This window comes from Phodopus roborovskii, unplaced genomic scaffold (assembly GCF_943737965.1).
Source record: "Phodopus roborovskii unplaced genomic scaffold, PHOROB, whole genome shotgun sequence".
Taxonomy (NCBI): Eukaryota; Metazoa; Chordata; class Mammalia; order Rodentia; family Cricetidae; genus Phodopus; species Phodopus roborovskii.
Genome location: NW_026126651.1, coordinates 8,175,328 through 8,185,647, shown reverse-complemented (window position 1 = coordinate 8,185,647; position 10,320 = coordinate 8,175,328). Strand labels below are relative to the sequence as shown.

The 10,320-nt window shown below is 39.4% G+C and overlaps 1 long non-coding RNA gene across 1 annotated transcript; it reads right to left on the bottom strand.

Moving 5' to 3' along the window:
• Positions 1-1,275: 1,275 nt before the first annotated feature.
• On the bottom strand, positions 1,276-2,590 carry LOC127213841 (uncharacterized). The gene is made up of 2 exons (XR_007833675.1): positions 2,497-2,590; positions 1,276-1,662 (listed from the first exon to the last, which is right to left on the bottom strand). It is a non-coding gene; the product is annotated as an uncharacterized LOC127213841 (long non-coding RNA).
• Between the last annotated feature and the right edge of the window lie 7,730 nt (positions 2,591-10,320).

Below are 10,320 nucleotides of genomic sequence, written 5' to 3'. Positions count from 1 at the left end.
GTAGTAACTTTTAATTTGATACATACGGGATTTTCCTTCAAAAAGGAAAAGGAATAGAAAACTATATGCCTGTTGTTCTATCAAGAAAATCTAATACTTTACAAAACTGGGAAGGAGTGATATGGAACCGGAGATGTGATGAGTAGAAATTTTGTATCCTGGTCTTATATTTTATCTTACTCAGTTCATCCAAAAATTTATGAGTCACCTATAGAATTATATGTTTTTGCTTTAAAGAAAAAGAGTGAAAATATGGATAAAGTCCACAAAACCACTCTGGGTGTAGCATTAATGTGTGGCGGTGTTCTTTTCTCTGATAATGGTTTCATCCAATTCTAGAGCTCAATAAATTCCCTTAAATACACCACATACAAGCCCTTGGATACTAGACATTAAGTCCCACTGGTTCTTTTTATGTATTTTTATTCTCGACTATGTTCCCTAAAGGGGTTTATTGGGAGCTTGACAGATTAATCCTATACAGCCAGTGGTTTTATCTTTTTGCTGAACTTTCAAAATGTGTTTATCCAACAGAAGTGGACGTACTCGGTATGGACTCCCTGACTTCATTTTTATCCAACAATTGGGTTCTTGAGTAGATTATCATTTATATATCTATTTTTCCTGATTATGAGTTATACTCTAATTATGGCTCTTCTGATCAGTGATAGTCTCATAGAATCCTATCTTCAAGCTAAAACCCCATTGCTTTTTTGTAAATAATTCTGTTCTATTTTTCATTCATAAATGTCCACTCTAAAATGTCTTTGGGCTCAATGCATGTTAATATTTTAGAATTTTCTTCCCATCTTACATTTTATCATCCAATGTCAGAAAAAAAAATAATAGCACTTCAGTGAGCTTGATTCACAACTTTAAAGAATGCTTACTTAAAAAATGGTATTAAAGATACCTGCAACTCATTCAAAAATCATCAACAACAACAAAAAACAAAACCCTGTATGTATATCATATTAACTCTAACCAATGAATTCAAGTAATTAACTTATTATTGACAGAATTAGCTGGGAAAAATTTATATCAAATGGTTATTAAGTCAATGTAATGAACCAAGCAATAAATATCTAAAATAACATATTCTCATCTTCAAATTCCAACTTTGGAGGAAATGACACCAGATGGCCACTGTGGACCAAAACGTTCATATGTATGCAATTTGGATTTTAAAAACACTCAAGACTCACATTTGAGCATCTTCCAGCTGATGTTAGCAACTAGACTAAAAAAGTACTGGATACCCACACAAAGACCAAGAAAGGTTAAGGTTGCATTTTAGTTCAAAACAGATCCGTTTATGCTGAGTAATTTTAGGGAGGACAATTACATATGTTTAAGTGAAGAAAACCTTTTCATTAGATTATTGCTAAAGTTCACAATTAGCTTGGAATCTTTTGGAAATCGTGTGGTCAACATTATAAAGTTACAGAAAAGTTTGAAAAAGTTGCATGCTTTAGAAACATGGTTCCCATGGAGCCTGCACTCTAGAAACATAACACAGCAGGAAAGAGACACTTTTGACTCCTCTGCATCTCCTGTTTACAGTATTTTTTCTTCTCTCGCTGGAATCCCATCGAAACTGGCTGATTGTTTCTCTGAGCCTTTTTTCTCCTCACATTCAGAACAAAGAGGCATTTGCAATTTCTGTCAAACAATACAAGAAAAGACAATTAGGAGAACAAAAATAGCCATATTTGAGGTGAAAACAGAAAACTGTGTGGACAGCAACGGAAAAGTCCACCTTGTCCACAAGGAGAGTCACAAACTAAACAAATATTCAGGCTTTTACCACATGTAAATACTGTGTTTACAGCTGCAACAGCTCCTCAAAAACTGCCGAGAGAAAGCTGGTCAAACCATCCAGCAAAAGCTCGCCCAACTAAACAAAAATCCCTGAATATTGATATTACATAATATTTGCAGAAGTAAGCTTTGCAGATAAACTTTCCACTCATTGTTGTAGAAGGTGACTACTATTTACACCTACTCCTCTCCCCCAGTCACCTTTAATCTCTTTCATCTCTTAAGAATTAATGTGTGTGTGTGTTTTAATTCTCTGTTTAATTTCCTTTACTTTCTTGGTTGGCAGCATAATTGGTTGCCCTTCATGTTTGCAAGAGCTCATGTAGGCACACTAAAATATTTACTGGCAGGCACAGCAGATGAGCAAAGTTAAAAGGTCCAGGCTGAAGGAACGATACACGTTCTTTCAGACGATGTATGGGGTCTTCCTATCTTTTAAAATGGCTCATCAAGTAAAGGTGCTTACTACCAAGCTTGATGCCTGGAACTCACATGGTTGAAAGAGAAAACAGAATCCCTCACATTAGTCACATAAGAGCAATGGCATCCCTCCCCATACACACACAATAAATGAAAGGTAAACAAAATAAACAAGCGTTGTTGCCCTGCAACCAGGTGGATGCAAGAAGGGCTTTCTTGATATAATGAAAATCAAATAGACTAACAAAGGAATACCTGTGTTGCGGGCTCTGATTCTGCAGTGGCGTTTCTTTGGGGACCCTCCTCATGCTTTACCAAGCAGGAACTACCCTCCTATAAAACAATCAAAGTAGGTCAACGTAAACAAAGAAAGGTGCTAGGAACCCAATGGGGGTTACTCCCATTAGAAAGTTTCTATGGATTCAATGCATACTAAACACTAAAGGCAAAACCCTCTCAACTGGATGGGTTCCCAAGAGCTGGCACTTGGGAGTTCAGAGTCATTTGCATCTCACAGGAACTCCTCTCTACCACTGGCTACTAATAAGCCAGATTCTCAAGAAAAAGTCTTTCTCTGTCAAACAGTCAAAAGGAGAAAAAGATTAAAGAAGTATTATATCTATGATTCATTTGGATTCTAACATTTAAATTAGTCATCAATGGTGATTGTGTCTGCAGGGACATCAATATTAAGGCAGGGGACTGGAGAAATTCCTCAGCAGTTAAGAGTGCTTGCTGCTCTTTCAAGCAACCAGAGTGCAATTTCAAGTATCCATGTCAGGCAAGTGATACCCACTTATAACTCCTGCTCCAGGAGATACAATGACTGCTTCTAACCTTTGCAAACATGTGCACAGAAGTCACACACACACACACACACACACACACACACACACACACACACACACGTATATACACAACCACACACACACACACAAGCACATACATGCATGTTGTTGGATTTTCTGATCCAGCTGGTCCCACCTATGATTCAGCCTCAAATAAACACACCGAGGCTGTATTTGTTATAAATCGGATGGCCAATGACTGTGGCTTCTTACTGGCTAGCTCTGTCTTAATTATTAACCGATTTGTATTAATCTAGTCTTGTCTTACTGGAGAAGGGTCTGGACCTCTAATACCTTTGTCGGCTCACATGAAAACTGTTCTGGCAGGCTCTCTGCCTCCCTTTTCCAGAATCTCCTCTCTCCTAATCCCATCTGTCTTCCTGCCTCATTGGTCAACAGTGTTTTATTCATCAACCAATAAGAGAAACATATATACGGAAGGACATCTCCCATTACATGCATGCATACATGCATGCATACCCGTGCACACACACTCACAAACATACATACACAACCACACACATACACTCACACACCAACATGCAAATAAAAATACAAACTAATCTTTAAATTTGTAAGGTCGGAAGGGATTTTAATTACATTATCATAAATATGTCCAGCAAAATACTTCAGTATGTTTTTAAAAAGGCAGTATTTCTATAGCTAAAATATCCCTGTAGTTTACAAATCAAGAAGCCATGTGTTCCCTTTTAGCCCTGTGAGATGTGAGCAACAAAAGCTGTTGTCAATGGAAACAGCTCCCCTCAGGTTTCGCTAGGATTGCTTCCCTCCTCTCCCTCTCTTTGTCTAATTGCTTCTCTTCCTCTACCTTTTCTTGGATTATAAATAGGTGTTAAGATGGAGTAAGTCAGTGTTCCATAGTCTTCCCCATGTATAAAAAGGAGACTCATGGGCAGTGGACAGCTCTTGATATTCAACTATGCAGTTTCTTTCCTGGGATGGGGGTCATGGGTCAGAAATACCATTCTGTCATTTGAAATACTCTGAGTAGACGATGCTGCAGATATTGCGGAGGTGATGAAGACTCCTGCAGCTCAGGGTTTAGAACAAAGTGATTCTTATAGGCTTCACATTTGAACCTCACACAAGGATCATATCACTCTCCGCTTCTTCATCTCTTTACATCCTCTACCTCCATAAAAATCCTTTTTCAAGTGGTTCTGGATTTCGACCATCACTCCCTCCTTGATTCATTCTAACAGCAGCAAGGAAGGATCAGTTACACCCCTGCTCAGTCAGCATTGTGCATACCAACTATAGTCCTTTGGATTACACACACAGACACGCACGCACGCACGCACGTACACACACACACACACACTGATTGTCAATATCTAATACCTACTAAGAAGCAAATTGATAAAACCACAGATCATGAAATACTGATCAGTTTTTTAAAATGTTCACATGCCTGCTTTCTCCGAATGACCAGAAGTGGTCACGCTTTATTGAATATTTTTATCAATTTTAAAAGTGAATAACTACCCTTGATCTCAGCCAAAAGTCTGAAAAGCGACCCCAGATTGATAGAATGGGACTGATCCAGACCTTGTGAATGTGGGTGTGAGTTAGGAGGACTCAGAAGTCTGTGGGGCCTCTGGTAGTGGATCAGTATTTATCCCTATTGTATGAATGGACATTAGGAGCCCATTCCACATAGAGGGATACTCTCTCAGCCTAGACACATGGTGGAGGGCCTAGGCCCTGCTCCAAATGATATGACAGACTTTGAAGACTCCCCATGGAAGGCCTCACCCTCCCTGGGGAGCAGAAAGGGGATGGGATAGGGAGTAGGTATGCATATTTGAAAGAGCAAAGAGGAGATCTTGGAGAAAAGAAATGTAATTGTAATTATATTATAAATATATCATAAGCTTAAAAATAATAAGTGTTAATCATACAGTTATATGAAGTAATAAGAATATAGTATGGAAATATATAAGTGATAGACATATAGAATCGGAAGCACTATGGAAAACAGAAACTCATACTCGCCATTAATTAGCTTTTGCTGAAGGGGATAAAAGTTTGATGTATAAGGGTAGCCATTGCATAAAAAATGTGACAGCTAGGACAACTGGCTAAATAATTAAATAATGAATTTTAAAAAGGCTCATCATGGATTGCAAATCTAAATGGAGTACAAGGAAAGAAAGGAATTCTTGTGTGTTTAATCATTTAAGTTAATTTTTCTTTTCTGTCAGTTTATATATCCAATAAGAGAAACCAAAGTGGAGCTTGACTCTCCATCTACATGCATAATGGTGTTGAAAATGTTTCCCTATAGCTAGACTGAAATGCTTGTCACACTTTCATAACGCTTAACACAGCTCAGAATGTTGATGCTCTGAATGTAGGCAGTTACACTCAAATAGTTCCCGTGGCTGCAAAAATCTTCCGACACCCGTGTGTTAATTGGAAAAACTCAGAAATGTAGTGTTCTCAATGTGAGCTTGTGGAAAGAGTCCTCAAATCCTCAGTGCTCATGATAAATGGTACCCAGGCTCTGTGTTTGGGTGGTCAGCTTACACTCAGTGCAGACATTCCTAAATACATGTGGCCCATGGAGTATAGTTTAAAGAGTGTTGGTTTAGGAAAGGAGCAGCCCCTACAGAATACTGTCCAGTAACTGGTTACCTATTTCTTCCATTGTTCTAGTTATATATTAAAATGGTAATTTTATACAATCCTCTGTAGTAGTTGCGGAGCATTTTTTATGAACTCAATACGGGATGCAGTAATCCACTTTCAGAATTTGACATTTATTCAAAGATAATTTAATATATGTATTATTCATGTATGCTTGAACACACAAACATGTACATACCTGTATGCATGTGATTAGGGACTGCGAGGCTCCAATAAGCTTATAATCATCATTAAGTTTCCTAGATGACAATCATCAGGTCCGAAAAGCTTTACAAAATCCCTCAGCTTTATTCATTTAGAACATTCTAAATAGTTGTTCAAAAATGTGAAGGATGCCCCCAGATGATTTTGTGATTATTTCTATTTGAAAACCACCATTAGTGAAATCTATCTGTAGCGCAAAATCAGCTAAGATAAACACATCAGTTGTGTGGATCCCACACATGGGAATACTGAGTTAACTTTCCTGCAAAGTCCTGTATAACCATGTTTTGAAGTGTTCTCCAGGTGATATTATTCTGAAGACATACATTAGAACTCCTAGTTTAAAACTTGAAAACTGACATTCATAAGGTGCCACTAATTCTTCTTACACCCGAGTAATTTATCTGGTGTACATTTTCTCTGTCTCTCTGACTGATTACACTAGAAACTATAGCTCTGGAAGGTAAAGACACTGAACCCCAGTAAGACTAGAGACAATGTTCCCATTGGTGCCCATCAAGAGAGTGCCGGGGAAGGACATGCTTATTGGATTTGTCAAAGGAAGAGAAGTTAATGAAGGAGAATATTAGGAGTAGGAGAAGGGAATAACAGTAACACACACACACACACACACACAGACACACAATTTTGACAGGCACACCTTTTTGTAAAAAGATAAACCAAAATGATGCTTAGAACACCAATGAACAAAGCAAAGCTTTGCGACTTTTAGTATGAACAGGTAAATACCCTCCTATAAGTTGAAACTTTTCCCACTGTCAGTCCAGAATCAGTGAGCTCCTACTAGATCAGGTCAGCTATTTCTGTGGGTATCTCCAAACTGGTTTTGACACCTTTGCTCATGTTATCGAACCTCCCCCTCTTCAACTGGACTTTGGGAGCAGAGGACCAAACTAGGTCCTCTGAACATTGATAAAAGTAGTGTGCCTTGGTCAGTCTGTGAGAAGTGGGACTAGGATGTATACCTAGTGCTTCAAAAGCCTATTTCTTTTAGAGAAATACTTTGCTCAGCCTAGATATAGAAAGGAGGGCCTTGGTCCTGTCTCTAAGTGATGTGTCAGACTTTGCTGACTTCCCATGGGAAATCTTACCCATTCTGAGGAGTGGATTGGGAATTGGGGTGGGGGAGAGGGGGTTAGCCGGAGGAGGGGAGTGGGAACTGGGATTGGCATGTAAAATAAGAAAAAGATTGTTTATTAATTTAAAAATGATAAAATGATAAAAAAGATGGCACTTGTGTGTTCCTCTGTTGACAAACATTTGAAATGACTGATTAATTCAAACTAAATTCTCTAATGAGGGAATTCAAGTCCTTACTTTGTGGTTCCTGTTTAACCTACGGGTGAGTATCTCAGTAACTTCACTATTCTATTCTGTATTCATAGTGCTCTGGTGTACTTTCTGTTTGGGAAAATTTTTCTCTCATTGGTAAAGCTCTATCCACACTTCAGACCACGGCAGTCATCCCTTCCTACGCATATCCTTCTGGACTCCCTATGGAAGTCAATTGCCGGGTATTGATTTTACTCCTGAATAACTTTATATCCTAAATTATATGCTCACACACCAGGGACAGATACTGGCCCTACTGGCCAGGGGCCTCTCAGGTAGATCAAGATTCACAACCGTCTCTCACAAACGGAGGGCCTAGTCAGTCCCATGGAGTGTGCATGACTGTCAGCCTAGAGTTTGTGAGTTCCCATGAGTTTGGTTCAGCTGTCTCTGTAGATGTCCCCTTGCTCATGCATTTCCTCTCCCATCTTCTCAACTGGCTTCCTGGATTGCTGTCCATCTTATTGTAGGAATAATGTGTTAGTGCTGGTGTGCCATGGGTTGCATGGTAGAATCTGGCCGTGCAACCGAGAAGAGCATCTACCTGATGCTGGTCATCACGTGGAAAGTTATAGTGCTTAGAAAGAAGACACCCTGCCCACACCCCACAGAGAACATTTCATGTTGGCATGAGCTACCATTGCCAAATGATCGGTCCTTCTTTCCAAACCACTTTAGGTTATTCTTACATCTTGAGGACCACACACAGAGGTTCTCCTCGTCTCTTCCTTTGTTGCCTGAACTTGGGAGGTCTCATGGATCCCTGGAGAACTTTTCTGTGGCTGGAGAGAGATACAGAGAAAAAAAAAAAGAAAACTACTGATCATTAAAATTAGAGAAATAGATTTCACACACAGACACAGATTTATGTGGTCATGTGGTATAAACTATGATGTCAGTTTCACACTCTAAAAAAAAGGAAATAGGCATTACTATATAATACATCTTTTAAAAGTGCCTTACAATTCTTATCTTTGAAATTAAGAACAATAACGTATGTTAAATTTTTGCATTAGCGAGGCCTAATGGAATTTTCCCCATTGGATATGCATATCTTTCAAATACTCAGCTTTTATTTAATGATTTTCATTTCTCAAAAAACAAGAATCTTGCCCTTCTTCTTTATATTAATCCCCAGTTTGTCTGAGATGTAATAAGTACATGCTCCATTTTCTGAACTAGACAGAAAATATCTTGCAACATTACAAAAGATACCTAGAGGGTTATGCACATTCTGTTCCTTCAAAGAGCAAGCTGTTTACCTCTGGAAACTGAAATAGCATTATAATATTCATCTCACTAGGAACACTAAGAAAGAAAGAAAGAAAGAAAGAAAACAAAACCCTGATCGAGAGAAACATAAAAGAGCCATATGCAACTCACTATGTGGAGGTTCGTGCTTGTCTACTGGGAGGTGTGAGCATGTTTCTTTGGCAAACTCATTTAAATATAATGCTACCCTCATCAATCTGGAGTAGATGCTGGTAGGAGGGAGACATACAGGTTCATGGGTGCTGTTTCCTGAGTCTGAAGCTTTGGTTGCATTAGGCCACATAGGAGAAATAGCTGAAGATTCTAACTCCTGGGCTCCAAGAAGCCCAAGAGTAGAACAGAATCAGGGCAGAGTAGAAGAAACCTAGCCAGCATCTCCAGTACTTCTGTAACTGCACTCCTCAATAAGAAAACATTCTCACACACATTACGTGCTCGAAATGATCGAAAAACTTTAATAAACAGGGTGGAATGTTTACTTCAAGTTAGACTAATAAGGCTTATGGAATGTTAACAAACCCATAGAAAACAGAGCATTCCAGCTGATTTAACAGCTCCCATATTCATTCAACCGGGTGCTGGGTGTAGACGGTTTTCTCGATTCGTAAGTCTAACTTCATTGAAGTCTAGAAGGAATTGAGAGTTGTACTTTTCTTCTGCCCTTACCTTCTTTAAAAGACATATGTATATGCCCTTCCATCTGTACGTTCTGGGGAATGGAAAAGATAAAGGGTATCAATGACACCCTTGTGCTTGTTTTGGCAACACGTATACAGAGAAAAGCATTGAAGAAAAGAAGGGGGCAGGAACTGATGGGCGGTATGCTTCACTTTACTATGGTGGAGAGAAAGGACAGCGGAGAGAGGAACCTGGAAAGAATGGCATTTGCAGTGGTGAATCCCAAAGTTTTGTTTCACATAACCTTTCCTATAGTGCAACAGAAGAAACTCGCTAGGAAGTGAGTAAGCAACTTTTATCGAAAAGCGCTCAGAACCCAAATGGCAAATCTAAAGGGTATACATTTATAGAATTTGCTTCATTTGAAGATGCTGAAGAATCTATAAACCCCCGGAATAAAATGGAAATCAAGGGCAGAACAATTAGCCTAGAGTTACAAGGAACCAGGGTACTTCTTATGGCCAGAAGCCAGTCACGTAAACTGAGTCACGTCTGTCAGAGGGTACCACTGCATCACATGAGGGCTCTGTCTGAGCAAGAATAGTCACTGACTGGAAACTGGTTCCTCCAAAGAGTTTGGCTCTGTAGAGTTCAGTAGCAAGGAAGGTGCCAAAGTTGCCATGGAGCCCATGGAAGATGGAGAAACTGAGGGAAACAAACCTTGGACTGGGCCAAACTTGAAGATGAAGGTGGCTTTGGTGGCCTAGGTGCAGGCAGAGGAAGGTTTGGAGGCTGAGGTAGGGGCCAAGCAGGAATAGGCAAGTTTGCTCGTAGAAGCCAAAAGATTTGGAAGTCTAGGAGGACTCCTAGGTGGTAGGAGAAGGAAGAGACTTCGAGTCACAAGGGAGAAAGATGGAGTTTGAATAGTTTCTTTAATCCCAAATAAAAGAATTCTGTTGAGTGACAGAGCCTTCTGGAGATATTCCAATACAGTATACAGCCATGTGGCCTACTTGGAATCCATATAGATAACATTTCCAGAGAGATCCCTCTTGGTGTTGACCAGTTATTCATGCAAACTTCTAAGAGATGAGTGATAGAGCTAACCCTCACC